This window comes from Cotesia glomerata, linkage group LG3 (assembly GCF_020080835.1).
Source record: "Cotesia glomerata isolate CgM1 linkage group LG3, MPM_Cglom_v2.3, whole genome shotgun sequence".
Classification (NCBI taxonomy): domain Eukaryota; kingdom Metazoa; phylum Arthropoda; class Insecta; order Hymenoptera; family Braconidae; genus Cotesia; species Cotesia glomerata.
The window spans coordinates 4,822,756-4,843,132 of record NC_058160.1 but is presented as its reverse complement, the minus strand read 5'-3'; the positions used below and the strand labels follow the sequence as shown (position 1 = coordinate 4,843,132).

The window sequence follows — 20,377 nt, the reverse complement described above, 5'->3', positions numbered from 1 at the left end:
CGCATGCTCGTCAGTCCCATCTTACATAGAAGTGGCGTCCATTTGGAATTTAACTAGAATCTATCTGCAGATAGTACCTATTTTTACATTATCATTTTCAAGTGCATTTTCCAATCAAATATATATGAATAATATGAATGAATAATAAGTATATTATAATGAATAATACACATTATAATTTTATTCCAAATCAAAAAACTAATCCTTAAAAAATTAAAAAAAAAATTAAAAATTAAAAAAAAAATTAAAAATTAAAAATTAAAAAATTAAAAAAAAAATTTTAATTTCAGTGTGGTACTATTTTTTAAAATAAGATGTTGATGAATACCAATCTTCATCTTGTTTTAAAAAATAGTACTACACTGAAATAAAAATTTTTTTTTTTTAATTTTAATTTTAATTTTTTAATTTTAAATTAAAAATTTTTCTTTTAAATTTATTTTTTTTTTTTATTTATTAAGGATTAGTTTTTTGATTTGGAATAAAATTATAATGTGTATTATTCATTATAATATAGTTATTATTCATTCATATTATTCATATATATTTGATTGCAAAATACACTTGAAAATGATAATGTAAAAATAGGTACTATCTGCAGATAGATTCTAGTTAAATTCCAAATGGATGCCACTTCTATGTAAGATGGGACTGATGAGCATGCGCGCGGTACTGACAACCATCTGAGACAAATAAATCTCAGATGGCTCTGAGCCCCATCTCGGATTGAACTGAAATAAACGGAAACTGTACCTACTACAGTCTACATTGAAGTAGTAACCATTTGTCAATTTTTTTCACTATAGATGGAACGAGGTTCCGTCCAACATGGAAATCAGTTAAATCTCGTTTTTTCCGTGTATGTGCCAAGTTTCATCAAATTCTGAACGTCAATTCTAAAATGGGTAGTACTACCTTAAATCGATCAATTGATATTTTTTCATAATAAAAGAGATTTTAATATAGCATATGCATTGATGATGTAAATTTTTGAAATCTTTAGGGAAGAGTAAACACGGTAACTTTTGAAAAAATCAATTTTCTAACCCCGTTTAATTCTCTAATTCATTTTTAAACTGCCTCGTTTTACTTACTGGATGTTGTGGAATGAAAGTTGCAGCATATTATTGTTTTCTTCAATTACAATTAATTTTTTTCGACGTAGTTGGACAAATTTTCTATCCTTAAAGCTGCCTTATATCCACTCTTATAATTTAGATGAAAAATATGAAAATATATCATGTAAGCAAACTATTCGTAACGTGATCGGTCGAATATATCATAAGCATGAAAATATATGCAAACTGTATAGTCAGGCGCGCGCTTGCGCGCGCAAATTTGTATTCTAGTAAAAAATAATTTCTAAATACAGCTGATACTATACTCAATTGTTTTGCTGGCTGACTGTCGGTAATACAGTCTTTAAATGGTTATTTTTTGATGATTTTCCGCATCAGAACCAAAGGGAACGTTCAATTCGTATGGAAAAAAATCATCTGCGGAAAAATTTAAATGAACTTAAAAATTGAATTGTAAATAAAATTGTCGTGTACAGTTAATAATTTTTCTTTTCATTGACCTTTGATATAATATTATAAAAATATTGGAAATAGTTATTAGTGAAAACTTTAATTTGATTAATTTACGTATGATTCAAGCGCTTAAGGGCATGCACATTTGGATTTACAAAACTTTTTTTTTTATTTTAGTGGTTTATTGAAATGATGTACGAAAATATTTTTGAATGTTTATGAACATCAATTCATTTTTTCCTTGTAAAAAATAGTTCAATAAAATAACAAAATTTTTTCCAGAATTTAAATTAATTTTCATAAAACTAAAATGAAAATTTAAAAACAAACTCGAAGTACTTTAAGGAATTTTTTTTAGTTTTTAAATTAAAACAGATATTTTTTCAATAATGTGAAAATTTTTTTTTTCATAATTTTTTAATTTTTCTAGTTGATTTATGATCTGAAAGATTGAACAGCAAAAATGATTTTTAGTTCAGTGATTAATAACTAAATATGCGAATAGAGAGAAAAAACAATTTGAACTAACTTCTATTACTTCAGTGCTAAAACAAACAAACAAATATCAAGTGCAGTTAACTACCTTTGAAAACAAACCAAAACTAGTAAACGCATAAAACTTAAAATGTAAATCAGTTGTCGTAATGTATTCTTTGATTACACCAGTCACTCGATAAAATCTCATTAAATGTAAACGAAATGTCGCAATTGGTATCCGACAAGTGTCTGAATGACTTAATATACCTGTCTAATTTACTCCTAACTTTTATTATAAAATTTTATAAATCCATCGAAATTTTAAGGCTTTTTTTAAATATTTTAATTATTTATTTATTTATGTTCAAGTCTCAACATATATTATCAATACGTTCCACATGCTACAGAGAATTAAAGACTGAGGAGTATACATAATTTATATAAAACTGGGTGTTTAAATGCACAAGAATCCTAATTAGCATCAAATTAGGTATTTGATGATTTCACGACCACGGCTACGGGCATGACAAAGACGATCACTGAAAAAATTAAGACTAAGATCATGACTAGGGACACGTTAGGCGTGTCTTTTGCTCATTTTGCTAAAAACATATACGTTATATATTTTATATATATAGACGCGAGTATGTGTATAGACTCTCATGCAAACATCACACGAAAAGTAGTTTAAAATATATATATATATGTGTGTGTGTATATTAAAGTGAGAACCACTTGCCGTATATTTTGTCGGTGCTCATATAAGTTAATTTTCAATCTATATGCAGGTTTAGATGGCCAAGCCGCGACTCATCAACGAAATGAAGAAATTCAAACACTCGTTAATATTTAATGAATTCAAATAGATAAATAAACAACTAAAAACATATGTGTATAAATATTATTATTACAGGTTTATTAGGAGATATTTTTTACAAGAGTTGACACTAATTTCATTACATATGTCTATTGAAATTTGTCAATTTTTATTATATTCATTCTTAGTCAGATTTTTGTCTGATGATTTTTTTTTAGTCAAACACTTGGAGAAAGAATTTCTTTTGAAAAAAATGAACATTTTTGTGACAAGAAATTAATTTGTTGGAAATTTTCAACAATTTTATTTTTTAGCTAAAGAAATCAAATTTTTTCTCACAGTAACTTTCCTGTTGGAAAAAAGTTTTATAAATTTGAGAAAAAACAATTTTGGATTAAAATTCACAAGTTGTAGATCTAAAATTGTTTTTTTTTTTTTTTTTTTTTTTTAATTCAGAAAACTTATAATTAAGTAAATAATTTTGAAGAACATTAGCTTCTTGATTTGAGTAGAACTTAGACTAAGAATTTTTTTTTTATTTAAGTAAATTTTACTGAATTCAAAAAATTTTCGTCTTGATTCAAGACAATGGAACTCTTCAAAATTATTTTCTTAGTTCAAGAATTTTTCTCTTGATTTAAGTTAATTTTTTTTCAATGTAGCATGCGATTGTATATGATGTTTTGTATGACCAAAAATAAGTATATCTGATATATTATAACCAGAAAGACATGAAAAATTTATGTTTTACTAGTTATTAACACTTGCAATTTTATTTTAATTAAAAAAAAAAAAATCAACTCTAATTAATTAATAAATATAACTTTTGAATTATAAATTTTATGGAAATTGGTTTATTGAAAACATTTAATTTTTTTAATTAGATTAAAATTGCAAGTGTCAAAAAATTAGGCCAGTGTCAATAACTGAGTCTTTTACCTTATTTTGACAAATTTTAATCATTAATATTTAACCGTTGCCAAAGTGGTTACCATAGCAACGAAAAGTGCCAACAATGAAAACGTCACATCAACTTTTTAATAAAAGATTACAAAACTTTTATAAACTTTTTAAAATTTTTAGAAAAGAAGCTCTACAAATAAAGCTAGACTAATATAATAATGAAGGATATGAAAGTCAAGCCTACATAAACCTACATGAGCCTACAGAACAACTTTTAATTGTTTTAATCGATATTTTCATCTTTAATTGTTTTGATTGACAATATAACCTTAGAAAATACACTCATACCAATATTAAATAATCCAATACAAATAAATTTAAATAATAACTTAAAAATTATTGATAAAGAAACTTAAAAATGCAATTCGTAAATTGAATAATATCGATCAAAACAATTGAAAATTATCCTATGGGCTCATGTAGGTTTATGTAGGCTCATATAAATTCATTATTCTGACTCGGGCAGAGAAAAGATACATAGTGAATTCATGAAAAATGATATGGCACAAAAATCCATTCACCCTTTTGGCTTTAGATCACAAAATATTTAATTTCCTAAAGCCAAAAAAGCGTATAACTTCAGATATACGCTCTTTTGGTTTTTAAAATTTTATTTTTCACTTTAAGCTTAGAATATGTTAACTGTAATATCAGAAATTAAGTGACATGTCACACAATAATTGATCATGCGTGATCACATATACTTATATTTGTGTTTATGATCATAAAAAGCTCTATCATACATAATCATGGTTATTAATCAATCATGAAATATAAGTATTTTTTCTAAAGAAATCTTTTCTGCAAGATCACATACGAACAAATATGATTATATATGATTGCACAAGGTAACTTTTCAGACCTAAGCTGTGATACATAATCACATGCGACCAGATCGGAGTTTTTTTTCCATGAATCACTGAAAATACTTGAGCGTTTTCTTGAAGTAGAGGAGGTGAGTAAAAAACGTGTACAATAATAATTCAAGTTTTATCGACGTGAAATGTGTTCCCACGAGAAAGAGAAGAGAGTATTGGTGGGTTGGTAGTATCTTACAGAGAATCCATCTCCCTCGGAATCCTTTGGAATCATAAATCCCAGTGGTATACACAACAACCAGACCAGAAATCAGAGAGCTGAATCCAGCGTATGGAAGTCCGTATGAAACGATGGAAGTAGTATAGTTTGTTGTAGTCTGGACTGCGATAAAACCTCGGTCTCCTAAACCTCCCGGATCGATTCGTCAGCGTCCTCGTTTGATGTACCGCGCAAGAAAGCGCGCACCGGTATTTTCATCGTCCCACCCTGTGCCTCACCTCACGGAGAGGAGGTTGCATCGACTCGAGTTGAGAATCGCGACGGTTGCTTTTATTTACCCGCTCGACATACATCCATCACATTCACATAAAACATCCACATCATCCTGGTATACGTCACACATAAATACAGATCCATATATACAGACTGAGACATACATGAGTCGAAAGTTTTTAGCCGAAAGGGGGCCCCTAAAAAGTCGACCAATTTTGGGTAATTTGTACGCGACGGTACTCAGACGAATACGTCCTTCTATATATATTAAGCTACGGTTAAGGTAAGCATCACTTACGGCCTATCCAATCTCAGCCATCAGGAGTCGATCATCAGCTGAGTAGACCAGACTAGAGCGCCATCTTCCAGAGCCAATGTTAACCACTTGCGCTGGAGCTACGGAAGAAAAAAATGGCTTTTTTATTTGTTAAATTTGTATGTAAATTTTACAGTAATTTATTTGTGAATAAGGAAATTGTTTTTTAGTTAAGAAAAGAAAATTTTTAAAGAAAAATAAGTTATTTTAATAATAACAGAGAAATTTTCAATTTTAATCTTAGCAAAATTTGAAAACGGTTCATTTACTTTACGGTAGTGTTTAAAATCTCCGACAGAGGGTATGGTCGCTGGATTGTCTTTTTACAAAAGAGTTAAATTTGAGATCTTAAATTCTAAAATAAAAATCTTTTTTTGAATTTTTTTAAGGAGCTTATCTGACATTTATTTTAATTTTAATTAACTATCAAACAAATTTTCTTAAAATGAAACTTGTTAATTGACATATCTCGAAAAAACAATTTTCAAAAAAATAATTTTTTTCGATTTATATATGACTAGCTGTTACTCGCCCGCTCCGCTGGGCGTTTTATAGAATCGCATTTTTAGATCTAGACTTGAAATTTAATTAGAGTATTGTTTTAACTTTCACAGATTCCCAATTCTATCAAATTGGCATGCACCTTTTATCCATATAATTATTCTAGCTAATATTCATTGTAACTTTCAATGTCCAATCATTATAACATTCCCGTATCTTTCTTACAAAAATGAATAATAATTGATATTAAAAAAAAAAAATTTGTAATGAGCATTGAAAGTTTCAGTTAAAGAAATTGCAGGTCTCATAAGTGAAGAAATCTGCCTAGTATATAAACATAACCAATAGAATTAAAAAATTTATTTTAAACAAATCACAATCGAATATAATAAATTTAGTTACAACAAAAATTCATTATTTCTAAGTCGAAAAAATATAGGTACCGGATAAGTAATCACCACCATATCATATACTAAAACTTTCTCCGAAACACGCTGCATCTTATAGTATAAGTATTGTTCCGATCGGTTCAGTAGTTTTCGCAGTATAACCGGACAAAAAAATCGGCTCTCCATTTATTAGTATAGATATTGTCATTTTAAACCATAATTTTACCCGGAATGTTTTTTAAGCCAGTGGTTTTTCTCAATTGTTATTCAAAACTATTATTTTATTTCATTAAAATAAATAAGGAAAAATTTCAATTTGTCATTAAGATTCCAAATGAAATAATTTAATAAATTTGAAAGATTACTGATCCAAATTTAATAAATTACTGATATAGTGATTTTCGAAGCTAAGCCAATTTTTGAAAAAAACTTACTAGTATTTTGTATTCGTTTAAGAATAAGCACTTGCTAGTTAATCCAAAAAATTTAGAAATCTTGTAGTCTGTTGATAAATTTGAAAAAATCGACCTATTTTGATTGACTTGGAACATTTGATACAGTTTCTCAAGGATCAGAACTCAAAAAATTCTAAAATTGATCAATTCTATAGCTTAAAATTGATTCTAAAAGAAAAACATTTCCATATAAAACTAATCTTACTCTTAAAATGATAAATTTTTTAAAATTTGATACTACAAAGATTTTATAACCAAAACAATGTCATGTACTTTCAAATTCATAACCTAGTTGCAATCCCCAAGAACAAATAGAATTTAACTATTTTTCGTTTCATTCCAAAAATTTGGAAAAGTTTAACAAAACCAACAAAATTTTCCTCACCATCACAAGCCATCTTTTTCCAAAAAAATTCCCAATCCTGAACAATAAGAAAAGAATGCGCATGCGTGGTAGCAATAACACATGAGCTGGAACGAGGGTGTGAGTTGGTATCGACGAGTGGGAGCTCTGGGTCTGGGCTTGACTCTGCAACCGGCTATTTCGTCGACGACTAAAGAGCAGAGAAGAAAAAAAACTAAAAAAAAAGTACCAGAGAGTTTAAGATTGCAGAGGAAGTAGTATATAGGCAGAAGCTCGAACAAGTGAATCGGTCTACGTGGATGGGGATCGAAGAAGTGGAGTAAGAGGTGAAAGAGAATTGGATAGCACAGGACTTTGGTGGTTCTATAGACAGGAGGGACGAGCCAGGAGGGAATATCTGGTCGATAGTCTTTTGTTCTGTCAACCGTCGGAACGTAAACCGCGCCCGGTTTCTCTCTCTAATAAATCCCTCCAGCACTTGGAGCCCCTCGCCCGAATGGATGAATCCACCAGAGTAGAGCCAACTCCTGATTCTGCTCCTGCTCCTCCAAGAGTTATACTTAGCTTGTATTGTGGATAACCTGGTACGGTGGAAATAAAAGAGAGAAGGACACAGCAGAACAGCAAGACTTATACAACAGAATCCGAGAGCCGTAACTTTTTATTGGGGCGGCTGGTTCCACTTGTGTCGATCTCCTCTCCACTGTCCATTTCTAAGTGGTATCTTTTACTTGCATTACTCGTTCAGCTGTCTCTCTTCAGAGCTCTCCAGGCCTATTGATCTTCTCTGTCTTGGGCTGTTTTCTTCATACCTATCTCTATACCTATATCAGTCCTATGTCTTATCCTCTTCTTCACTGGTCTTGTCTCCTCTTCAGCCGCCAAGAACCACTGCCGGTTCCCGATACGAGCATGTGCCAACCAGCATGAGGATTATACTGCAACTGCGTGCGTATGTGACGGGATCCAAGACTAAGACCAAGACCAAGACTTGGACTAAGGTAAACTTTACCTCGTGTCTGCAAGAAGAAGGGTTGCCAGCTGCCGCGCGTGGTCGCAGGCTCTTCAGAGTTTATAAGAGACCGCCATCGCCATCGCTATTAGTTACCTTTACCTTCCGCTTGTTTTTGTTATTTTTAATCCGATGACGAGGATATTTACAGCCGAGGCTCTGCCTGCATTTCATACTGATGATACCTTTTTTCCAAACGTAAACTGTAAATGATAATTGGTCATGTTCTGGGTTTTGATTTACCATTGGGATCAGGTTCTGACCGCCAGTGTCTATTTTACGATCCCGATAACAGCACATTTTTGTGTGTACTTGATTATGTTAATAGATAGCCTGATAAAGCACCCGTTCCGCATCACTGGCTCACACTTTTATGCTCAGGGACTATCAACGTGATTAACCAACCGTGAAGCGTTAAATTCCATTTGTCAAAACATTTATCTAGGTTATTCATCATCGGTTTCCATACGCGGGATTTGTTAGTGGGATCTCAATCTACGTGGGTCTGTTTGACCTTCCTAGATGATTAATTTAAATGATGATGACTGGTGACGATGACTTACATTGCTATTCGGTTGTGAAAGGATCGTTTGATAGTTTGATCGAAATTTTGGTTCAGTTAAACTTTGAAGTTTGAGAAAAATAAGTTCGCTAAAAGACTGATAAGCTTTTTATGAAGCAAAGTGCACATTATTTTTAATACATAAAGAAAAAAAACTTCTACAAAAAGTATGAATTCATTTTGAAAAATAATATTTCAAGTGGAAAATTATAATCTCAAATCTCAAATGTAAAAAAGTTGCTAATAGACTAATTTTAAAAAAATGATCTAGATGGTAATTTTAATCTATCAAAAATATAACAATCTAAAATATAAAAAATTACTTATAACATCGAAAAGCACCATAAGACTACTTATTTTTTCTATAAAACTGTAAATGACTTGATTTGTAATCTTGTTGAAATTTTTACTTTAAATTTTGTAAAATTATTGAAAGGTTCAGGATTATTTTCTCAAATTACAATTTTTATTTGAAATAAATAAATTTTTTGCTATCTTTATAATCTATGTTAAGTTTCTAGAAGAAGAAAATTTGAATTTGCAGCAATTTCATAATAACATTGATGATATTGAAAATGTTAATAAATATAACACTAACTTGTACTTATTATTGATAATTTATCTTCTTGTAATTATGAGAAAAATTACAACTATTTTGTAAAACTTATAGAGTTCCCTCAATTCGATAACTGTTAATAAATATGATAATTATCCTGTCAAAAAATTACTCTTCAAATAATTATCATCTATACGAATCGATAGGCACAAAACAAAACTTTTAAAATAAAAATCATATATTATTATTAGTAATACTTAATAATATGTCGAGATAGTGATAAATTTAGTATATAATTTTTTTCTGAGATGCAAAAAATTTACCAAAAATATTTCTCCGTTAAGAATTCTTTTGGTACCTTCTATTTTTCTAAAGAAAAATAGTTTCGAACTTTCTATAGTATATTGAAATAAAAGATGCTGCCATCTTTTGGTTGTAAGTAGAATTTATAATTCTGAGATAAATTTTTATCAGTCATTTCAGATAATTAGAATCTAATTTTAGAAAAGCAATCAATGTTAATAGACAGCCATATTTACTTTTTATATATTTACGGTTAAGATTGAATACACTGACCTCATCGCAAACAATTTTACGATTTTTTGGAATACAATTAATATCGAGATTTTTTGTCAATAACTTTTCAATTTTTTTGTTACGACTATTTTGACTGATATTGAAATTAATAACTAAAAAATTTGCCATGTTATTAAGGCTTTCCTAATTTCACTCATGATTGACAAAGTTCATGATCATTTCTATGATCATTTAAAAATTTCTTAAAAAAAAATCGACCGATCCAAGCGTCCAAGTCCCCATTATCTCCAAAAACGATTCAAGTATTTCTAATTTTAAAATAAATTGATTACAGATAATTTTGGCTTAACCCAAAAATGAATGATCGAAAAGAAAGAAGCAAAAGCGAACCCCATGTAAAGTAAAACTTTTAAAAAGCGATAACGATATTGAGCGCATACTTGAGCGTATCGATAGGTTACTATCCCGTGGGAAGCTTACAGAAATGGTGTATTATCGGTTTTCGTGATGTATAAATGTATATATGTATGCTGGTAGTATACAAAAGGGGATCATGAGAGTGGAATAAGGATTCACAAGCAGATGCTGTTGCATATGGAGAACAGAAAAGGAAGGAGATAAATCGGTTCCTTTTTCACCGTGCATTGTCTACTGCAGTTGCCGTTGTAAATAATGTCTCCACCATTCTTAGCGCAAACTCTTTCAACATCCAGTAGGTTGCTGTTTCCAGTTAAAACAGCAACCTTCTTCTCTTTCTTCGTGATCTTCTTCATCTTATTCTTTCTCCATCTTCGTCTCAATTCTTACTCAGTCTTAGTCTTTCTATCTCACCAGCACAACTATTAAACTCCACTCGGTTTCTATAAACTCTTCTCGGATTCGCTATATAATACCAAAGCTATGCTGCGAATCTCCAGCAACATTTTACTCGCTGAAAGTTAGAACCTACTGTCGCGTATATAAAACTGATTCGCTCCCGATCTCGTCCCTTTATATTCCGTTTCAGCTTCTTTGTGTACTCTTAATTCCTATTGGTTATTCTTACGCCGACCAATCGCTGAATCCAACAAATTATACCAATAAGAATTAGATTTTTACTTCAATTCTTGCCCACTAATTTTTCCTTCTAAATTTTTCGTTCAAATTTTGCACGCCTCATAGCGCGAAGCGCGTGAGGTTGTGCTTTATACTCGACTCTTCAAGGTCAAGCAATTTTGTGATCTTTAAATGCCTCTATCACAACCATATTACACTTATACAATGATATAAGTAGATGTACACCGAAAAAACACTTAAATTAAACCACGTTTTACTTTCTAAAATCATTTCATGTTGCTATTTTGAAAAAAAAAACGTTTTGAAAAAAATTTTACGTGGACGTCCGGATGTTACCCCATTTTGGATGTACCAACGATTACTCCCGAACAAATTGATATTTCAAGACCGGACCTTCTTTATTAGTTTAAGAATTCGATTAACTGGGCCCGTATTTCATATCAGTGGCCTAGTTTACTTATTTATTTTTTTTAATTGAATTTTTATTAAAATTCTTTACGATACAACCATACAAAGCCAAACGAACTTTTCTTATTTGTCACGTGAAAACTATGGCGCCACTTGATCAAACTAGATTTTTTTAGACTGCGTGCGCATATGACAAGAAAAAAGGGCGCCGATATTTAAAAAAAAAAATAAAAAATACTCTGTAAGAAATTACTTAATTATAATTGTTTTTTTTTTTAAATCAATTACACAATTAATTTTTTTTTCTTAAAAAATGAATGAGTGTTATGAGGCGTGCACTTTTGGATTTTCCAAACTTTTTGATTCAACTCCTGCGAGAGAGTCTCCAGATAAAAGCTCAACCATTGCTGATAACCAAGTCCTTAGTTTTTTGTTTTCTCGTTGGATTATCCAACCACCGCATCGCTTATTCGTGTATCAAACCCTTTTTTACGCTTTTTCATTCTCGGGACAGAGAGCTGAGGCAGATTCTTTGTTTAAGATCCTCGCTCCAGGAAGAGACGCCGATGTGCCCAACAGAGGTAAAATAAGGTGAAGCTGGAGCTGAAGAAGAAGAAGAAGAAGAAGAAGAAGTAGTAGTAGTAGTGAAGGAGATAAAAGGAATAAGTAAAGTTAAATAAAATAAAAACGATTATCCTCGACGAGGAAGAGCAAGAGATCAGGATAAAAATAAGAGAGAAAGAAGAGCAAGGTGGAATAGTGGAAGCCGGGGAGGAAAGATAGTGGCCATTGTAGCACGATCTGGACAAAGGTCGCCATAGCGACGGAATTCAAAGGGACACGAAAATGGCGATTTATGCTAATTGAACCGCTTCTGTCCCGTTCTCCAACTTTGTCGTTATTTTACCAGCAAGTAGCTATTATTATGCCGTTTTTTTGGTTAATTTTAATGTATTGCGTATCGGCAGTGCTAGTATCATTGATCGTTGATCATCGATCATCGTGTGGTTGAAAAAGACGTTAAATTAAAATTTTAACGGTTATTTAATTAAATATAATGTATTTAAAATAAATTTAATCATTGTGGTAGCAGGTATTTTAATATCGAACTTTATTTATTGTGATGTTGAATTGGAATAAATAATAAGCAGCGCACGTCAAGCTGGATATTTATCGTAATGCTACGAATGGCGAATCGGTGGGATTCCATGAGGACAGCGCAGGTGCTGGACGAGAAAGCCATTACGAGAAACTCTGCATAAATATATATACACGTTGGTACGCTTTCGCGGACACGGAGGATTCATTTTTGCTCTGCTATTACTGTTTTCTGTTCCTCCATTTTTAGTTTTTGTTATTTTTTGCTTTACCTGCTGGAAGAAAATAAGTAGTACGCATTATTTGCTGATGCATAAGTATACATCAGCTGTACACTTTTAATTTTTAAACTCGCCGTGGAATACTTCTTATAGAGAGATTATTTTGATTAAATCTTCCTAAGAATAAATAACGATATTATTCAAAATTTAATGGCTCATTACTGCTACTGGTGCTTGCGTAGGCTTTTTAGAGACTAAGATCGAGTTTCGTCGATGGCGATTCATTTATTTTATGGCTCAGTAGAGCTAATAATGCGGTTACTTGATGATTTATCTATTAGTTATTTTTTTTTTTTGTAAATTGTTTAATTCCATTAGAAAAAGAAGAACTCTGTTACGTTTAAGTGGAGAGTGACACGTGTCATGCATATTTAATCGTAATTGAGCTGTACAATTTGTCGAGGGTTTAAGTGTGAATTAAAAATGAGTGTGATTGTTGCAGCACTCAATGAGGGAGTGATTACAGTTTAGGTTGTAAGTATGGTATGGAAATTGACGATCGTGTGTTTGTTTTGTTAATATGGTAATTAAGAGTTAGATGATTGATAATTTTATTGCATCGAAATTTAAATATTGGAGGGAAATATTAAGAATTTTTTATTTTTTGGGGAAAAAGACTCCACTGTTTATAATTGAAAAATTTAAATGATCGTAAATTGCAAAAATTCTTAAAAAATTAACGAAATTAACTATTTCAAAAGTTGACTTAAACACATTACCGCAAAGTTGTTAGGAATTTATCATCAATTCGTGATGTTTGCATAGTTAACAATAAACTATTAAAAAGTTCATGAAATATGATATATTTTCAATATAGTCAATGTCTTTTGAATGCCCGTGAAAAAATTTTCTTATAAGGCCTGATATAAAAATTGATCTTATCAAAATCCCGAATTTGAATTATTTAAAAAATATTATTCTAGGATGGCCTATTTCATTGAATATTGTTATTCTAATTGTGATAAAACACACAGAAAAATAAATTATCTTGATTTAAGAGAAAAACTTCTTGAATCATGAAAATCATTTTAAAGAGCTTCATCATCTTGTATTATGTAGAAAAATACTTGAGCTGAGAATTTTTTTTTGTTTTCAGTAAATTTTACTTGATTTAAATAGTATATTACATCCCTAGGGAAGTAAAGTAAGAAAGGTCTCAGATCACATGCAATTGTTGGCCGAGGCGAAGCCGAGGTCAACAAACATGTGATCTGAGGCTTTCTTATTTACTTCCCGAGGAGTGTATACTATTTTTTTCCCCGAGGAAGGCGGAAAGCGGCAACTTCGTTTAGCGCAGCGGGGCTAAAGTTGCCGCTTTACGCCCAGAGGGGAAAAAATTATTTATAATGATACTAGACAATAAAATTCTTCAAAATAATATTTCTCTCTTGACAATCAAGACAATTTTTTTTTTTCAGTAAAAAATGATAATAAATTATTTTTTCTTTTCTTTATATAGCCCAATATGGATAACTAGGATATATACATAGGAATTTAATGTTTTGATTTTCTAATACTTTTCTTGGTAAAATTTTGATAATTTTCTTCAAATCTCGAAAAAGTTCCAAGTATTGAAAATTCACGATTTCATTAAAAATAAATAAAATAAAAATTTTTTAAATCTGATCTATCGAATTCATAACGACAAAAGAATGAACTTTGATCTACATATTTCAAATCATTAGTAAATAAATTGATTTAAAAATTTTCTATATTTTCATAAATTTAATTAATTATTAATATCAAACTTTTATAAAAGTATATATATATATATTTCTGCAAGCGCTTTCTCATTTTTCCTTTTTTAATTAAGTAGCTAACGAGACAAAAGATAAAGTACAAGATATCAAAAATGAACAAGAATATTGTCTGTCCGATTTTGAAGTTGAGTCTTAATGATAATGTATTTTATATCAACATCTGCCTTTTTTAACGACATAACATTGAAACTGAAATTACGGGAAATGTTTTTACTTGGTAATTAATAAAAAGCTTCTTAGATTATTTATTAAGATACTCCAATGGTAGAATGACGAAAGTTTATCGTTAAATTTAAGGAAATATTTTTAGCATTAAGTACCGATAATATGTGACTGTAACACGTGAGTTTTCTTTTACTTCCTGCAAAATGTAATTAATAAAACTAAAAAATTGAAAATTAATTACACTTTGCGGAACAATTAAAATTTTTCTAATTAGAAAAAAAAATTAAAAATCCCTACGATTCTTCAATTTCATAATTTTCAAAATTACTATAAGAAAAATTTATGAAATTATTAATATTAATTTTTTTTTACAAAAATCAAAGAAATTTGAATAAACAAAAAATTAATTTTTTTTTTTTCAATTATAGAATTGATAAAAGTAATTTCAATAAAAAAATATACACAATATATAATAAATTGAAAAATGTTAAGCAAACATAAATCTAATAGCGAATAAAAATAATCGAAGCTCATAAAGAGTATTACATAGCCAGGATGTATCGAATGTCCATAGCAAATAAAAAAAAAAAAGAGAAAAAGAAGACAAAACTGCAGACATTTTCTCGAGGGCATATAGGGCGTAGGTTTGTTTTAACAAGGCATTTAAAGCGTACTCGGTAAACATTCGGAGAGAAATATCGGTTGTTTATGGCTCAGTGATTTATCTTCTCTCGCGCCGGGCACTAAATGGGACGTCGGATATGAGATGAGTGAAATAAGTTCAGGTAAGGTGGTTCGTTCCTTTTATTTCTGCGGAGGAGTTTGTCTGCAGATATAAATACGCTACGGTCTCTACCTTGTGTCTTTTTTGTTTTTATTTTTATTGTTTATTTACATAACTATTTTTAAGACAATATTCGTTTCACATTGAATTACAATTGCTTATGGCCTGCTTCAAAGATACATAAAAGTTAAGTAACAAGAATTACGTGGAACCAATTGCTGACATCTACAAACCTCCTTGGTTAGTATACATATATTCTGGTTGGTATATGCTAAGTTTTTATGCTTAGAGCCTCCAGTTATATCAATTCATGCGCAACAAATCAATAAAATAATTCACTAAAATTTTGTTTTATTTTTAGTTGGATATTTTTGATGATTTCTTAATAATATTTGTGATTTAATTACAAATTTTTGCATTTCTGACACCTTCCTTCTTATATTGATCATAGATTCGTAACTCGTTATTTTGAAAATATAAATTTCGATTTGCATTTATAATTTTATCACTAATATAATGAATTTTTAAGTTAGTTGTTACTTTGAAAGACTGAAACATTGTGTGAGTTGAGAAAATTTTTTCAAAATTCAATGTAAGAATTTTACTGATATTTTTAGAGAGCTATGAAAAATTTTCAAAATATGAGATAATAATTATGGATTCGAAATTATCTGTTGAGACTGCAATTTGGAAACATTTTACTATTTTTTAATTTTTTTTTTTGCAAATAACGATGTGAGAAAATATTTTTAAAAAATGCATTCATAGTTCTTTTAAATTATTATTAATTCATTAAAATTTTAATTTCGAGAGACAAAACTGGAGGAAGTAAGTTATCATTGTCTAAAAATCAGGAATTTAGTCTTGAACGAAGAATTTGAACCTAATTAAGAAAAATTCAGAGATCTACATCTGTCTAATAGACCGCGCAAGGACAGCCAAAAAGAGAAGGTACACGAATTCCTTGTGGCATAAATTTAATTAAAATCGCTAGAAACTAGTAGCAGAAACGCGCATCAATATCCTAAGAATTTGTAAGGGTCGAATAGATAATGGGATCTAGAGAATGAAAATTGGATCTAGGAAGAATTTTTAAATTTATAAAAACATTTTTTGTGTTTGAATGTGTGAAGCATAAAATTTTCCATGGAAAATTGGAAAAATTTTTCATTCAACACTGAGAAAAAATTAATTCCATCCCAATTCGCCACTATAAATATATATAGCTGTGGAAATATGTTGGAAATATTATATAATTTCAAATAAATTGTTGTAAATTTTTTTTTAATTTTTCCTCATGTTTTCTTCCGTACTTTTAAGATATTTCAATTGTAATTAACATATATTATATACAAATGTCAACCAAAACTATTGAAAATACATATCGTCCACACATACACAGAAAAAAATGTTCTTAAATCAAGTATATAATTTTGAAGAACTTAATCTTTTTGATTTGAGTAGAAAAATTCTTGAACTAATAAATTTTTCTTGATTTAAGGTAATTTTAGTTGATTCAAGAATTTTTCGTCTTGATTAAAAAAAAATTAACTTCTTCAAAATTATTTTCTTGGTTCAAGAATTTTTCTTTCGAATCAAGTTTATTTTTTTTTTTAGTGTACTTTATATATTTTTCATAAATTTTTTATATATATTTATTGTTCTGTGTAAGAAAAAATTTTTAGTTCATAATGAATTTCAGATAAAATTCAGATTTTTAAATAAATTAAGATTCATGATGCATTTAGCATGACTCCATCTTGAATTTGATACGAAAATAAAAATAAAAAAAAAAAACCAAGACCCGAATTCAATGTTTTTTTTGAGTCACATAACAAATTTAGTTCATATAAAAGTTTTTTTATTAATAAACTTGTCAACGCAGAATTTCAACTAAAAATTTTTTAGCAAGAACATTATTTTTTATCAAAAATGTCCATTATTCAAATTTATCATGAATGAAGGACAATTTAAGATAAATTTCACGATAAACTAACAGGTTAATAATGAAACTCATCTTTTACAACTTTTTATTTTGCACGGAAAACTTAATTAAATATATTTGATATCAATTTTATCAAAAAGATTCTAATTATCACTGTTATCCATATAAATTTTATGACTTCAATTATCTAATTAAAAAAGAAAAACTGAAAACCGTTCCCACTGTACCACATCTTGGATGATCTTTTTATCAAAGTAAGTAACCATTCCCCACATAAACATGTAATACAATAATATGAAGCTGGGAATAAGGAGATTCCAGAAGCGATTCAATGGTAAAGAGACAATCACCCGTGGAGAGGTAATAGATCAGTGACGGAGATCCGATAAGATATAAATACATCAGAGAGATCGGTCTCTGCTGGTGTACGCGCGGCATCATTACACACGCCTTGTTTACGTCCGGCGATTTCTTCGTAAGCTCATGCAAAATTATCCTCAGTATTCTCTCCGTCTACATTTCAATAAGCTAAGCCCTTCCACCCTTTGGCTCGCATTAACTCCCGGTTCTCACAGCCTCCTTTGTATCTCAAAGAGAATCACCAGAATGAAGAACGAACCAAGGGAATCTTAATATCCAGGTCAATATCAGAATTAGCTTCCAACTTCCAACAATCCGCTCCATTGCGTAACCAAGAATTACATAAATATCACCAGAGTCAAAGTAATTTTAATTGGCTTCGTTATACACTCGACTTTGAAGCAAATGAAACCGTTTCTCCAGAATTACGTTCAGCAAAGTGTTGCTTCTAGTTCTAGGAGCCAACGTATACTTAGACCTAACAATGATTTGTGACAGTATTATTTATTTTTAAGTGGCCTGAGGGATTCTGCCGAAAAATTTTTGCGTCCTCAAAAGGTGCCAGAACCACGATCACCTATTTCAACATGAGGTTATTATAGACATCTCAAACTGACCGCTGCTACCTTGGATCATGAAATTTCTCATAGCTACCGTATAATCACATCCTTCGACATGCCTAGGTGCTACTGGTGGTTGCAAGATCACCTAAGCTCAAAATAACTATAAATATATATTCTATTTAAATGAGACCTTTGGATGACCACCCGAGGAGGTCTCACGCTATCAACAATCGACGAAACAATGCCTCGAACGTGGAACCTTCTAAGGAGAATCGGTATTAGTCACTCCTAATAAGATGTTTATAAAATTTACCTTCTCACTTCCTCTCGTTACATTAGCAGCAGCCGATCTACCAAACACCATGTGAAGATCAAGCGAGAAAGAGAAAGAAGGAGGCTTGGACAAAAACAATACAGCATCCTTTCCCTATTTAGTGTTTTCAATTCCCGGCCGAGAGAAGATACTCAGATTCTTAATCTTCATTAGTTGTCTCGCGATTTGCATACCAGGGAGCCAAGCCCTCGTTTATCTGATCGTAACTGAGCACAGGTGAAAATAATACCTTCCTTATTTATGATCTTCCTCAGTTGCTCGAGCATTATTTTCTGCCCAAGTTCTTCAGGTAGCCGGTATGACAACTTATACGTCAACAAGCCCGTGAAAAAGTTTTGGGATTTCCCAGAACAGGTGACAGGTGAAGGGGAGCTACCGTGAGAATGATCTAGGGCAATGTTGGATTCCAAATCTTGGGAGCAGAATAACACAGTGATAATGTGGTAATATATGTATCTATATATATGAGGATATAAGAAGCCCACCCAATAGTTGGTGAACGTGACCTAACCCGTATTGTTGGTGATCACTTTGGGAAGTATAGAGAACACTTTACTGTTTATCCTCCGCTGAGCCATCATGAAAGGTCAGCTCCAGCAAGGATCCACCACCAGCAAGCGTACATCCATACATTGTGTTGATGCATACAGCACAAACTTACCTTATCTTAACATTCGTCCGGGTGGCCTACTCGGGCTTAATTGCGGGTCCCTATCACGATTCAATATGGCCGCCCACTGAGTGTTTTATCCGGGCCGAGGCTACGGAGCTCAGTGCTTGATACCCCGAAGAATCATCGTGGGACATCAATCCATTCTTTTCAACCAACAAAAATCCCGGTTGGCTTTAGTACTAAGTACCCGTGTCTTCTGTCTTCACCTAGCCTCTAAGGGCGATTTTTCACATCACTGTCACTGTCTAATCATCAATCCATAGTCCATAGTCACCACAATAAATTCTAAAGAATTTAGTTAATTGTAAGCTTGATAGTTGATAGAAATGAAGCATCTAGCTGATATGAGAGACCAGGGATGCGATCATTTAGTGAGAGTGTTCACGAAAAGGCACCTTTTAAGACTGGACGACGGGGAGGAACTAAGCTAGGAGGCATTGGTTCACCATGAGACTCTGAAGTTGCCCGATTATGGCTACACCGTGGCGCTTAACGAGTCTAATTAGCGACGAAAACGAAAACGAGTTTAACCTTTTTTCACGAGGCTTCGTCGGTTGCTGCTGCTACTGCTACTGGTACCGCCACCTCCACCTTAATCGCAGAACCGATTGCCTGACAAAGAAGAAGTACTTTGCTAATTTAGATTCCGTGGGCTGAAAAGAGAGCCCATGCCTATTCTCCAGCGGCCAGCACCCAATTGATGTGGGTTCGCGGTGATGTGCCTGAGGAACTGTTTCGTTTGTTTTGTTCCTCCTTGGTTTGCTGGGCAGTATCTCGGTGTAGCATTAAAGAAATCGGGTCACCAGGACAGTCTCTGATGTGCAGCGGCTCTTAATTGGAATACTTTTGTAAGACCAAGTTTGTGTGATGCCTCCAAAAAGCCGCTATGCCTTCTCAGGATAGGCCTTTAAATGTACACATGTAGATGTGGATGAAAGGGAAGGCCAGATGAGAGAATCGGAGAGGACCAGTGAATAGGTGTGTAGTGGAGAAGGAAGTAAATATATGTATATTATATTATACAGCAGAAGTAGAGGAATGAAGAAGAAAATGAGAGTATTCGTTGGTTCATTAATTAGCGAAGGCTACCGACCTCAAGAGTTGAGCCTCGTTAACGGCCTCCTCTTGACTACGTCTGACTTAGCCTACGTCTGCTCC

The 20,377-nt window shown here is 31.5% G+C and overlaps 1 long non-coding RNA gene across 1 annotated transcript in view; it reads right to left on the bottom strand.

The window, feature by feature from the left end:
* LOC123260839 overlaps positions 1–19,820 on the bottom strand; it is a 35,925-nt gene extending 16,105 nt beyond the window's left edge. The window contains exons 1-2 of the long non-coding RNA XR_006508549.1: positions 19,208–19,820; positions 5,399–5,496 (exon numbers count right to left, since the gene is read on the bottom strand). This is a non-coding gene — a long non-coding RNA (uncharacterized LOC123260839). The remainder of the gene's footprint in view (positions 1–5,398; positions 5,497–19,207) is intronic.
* Between the last annotated feature and the right edge of the window lie 557 nt (positions 19,821–20,377).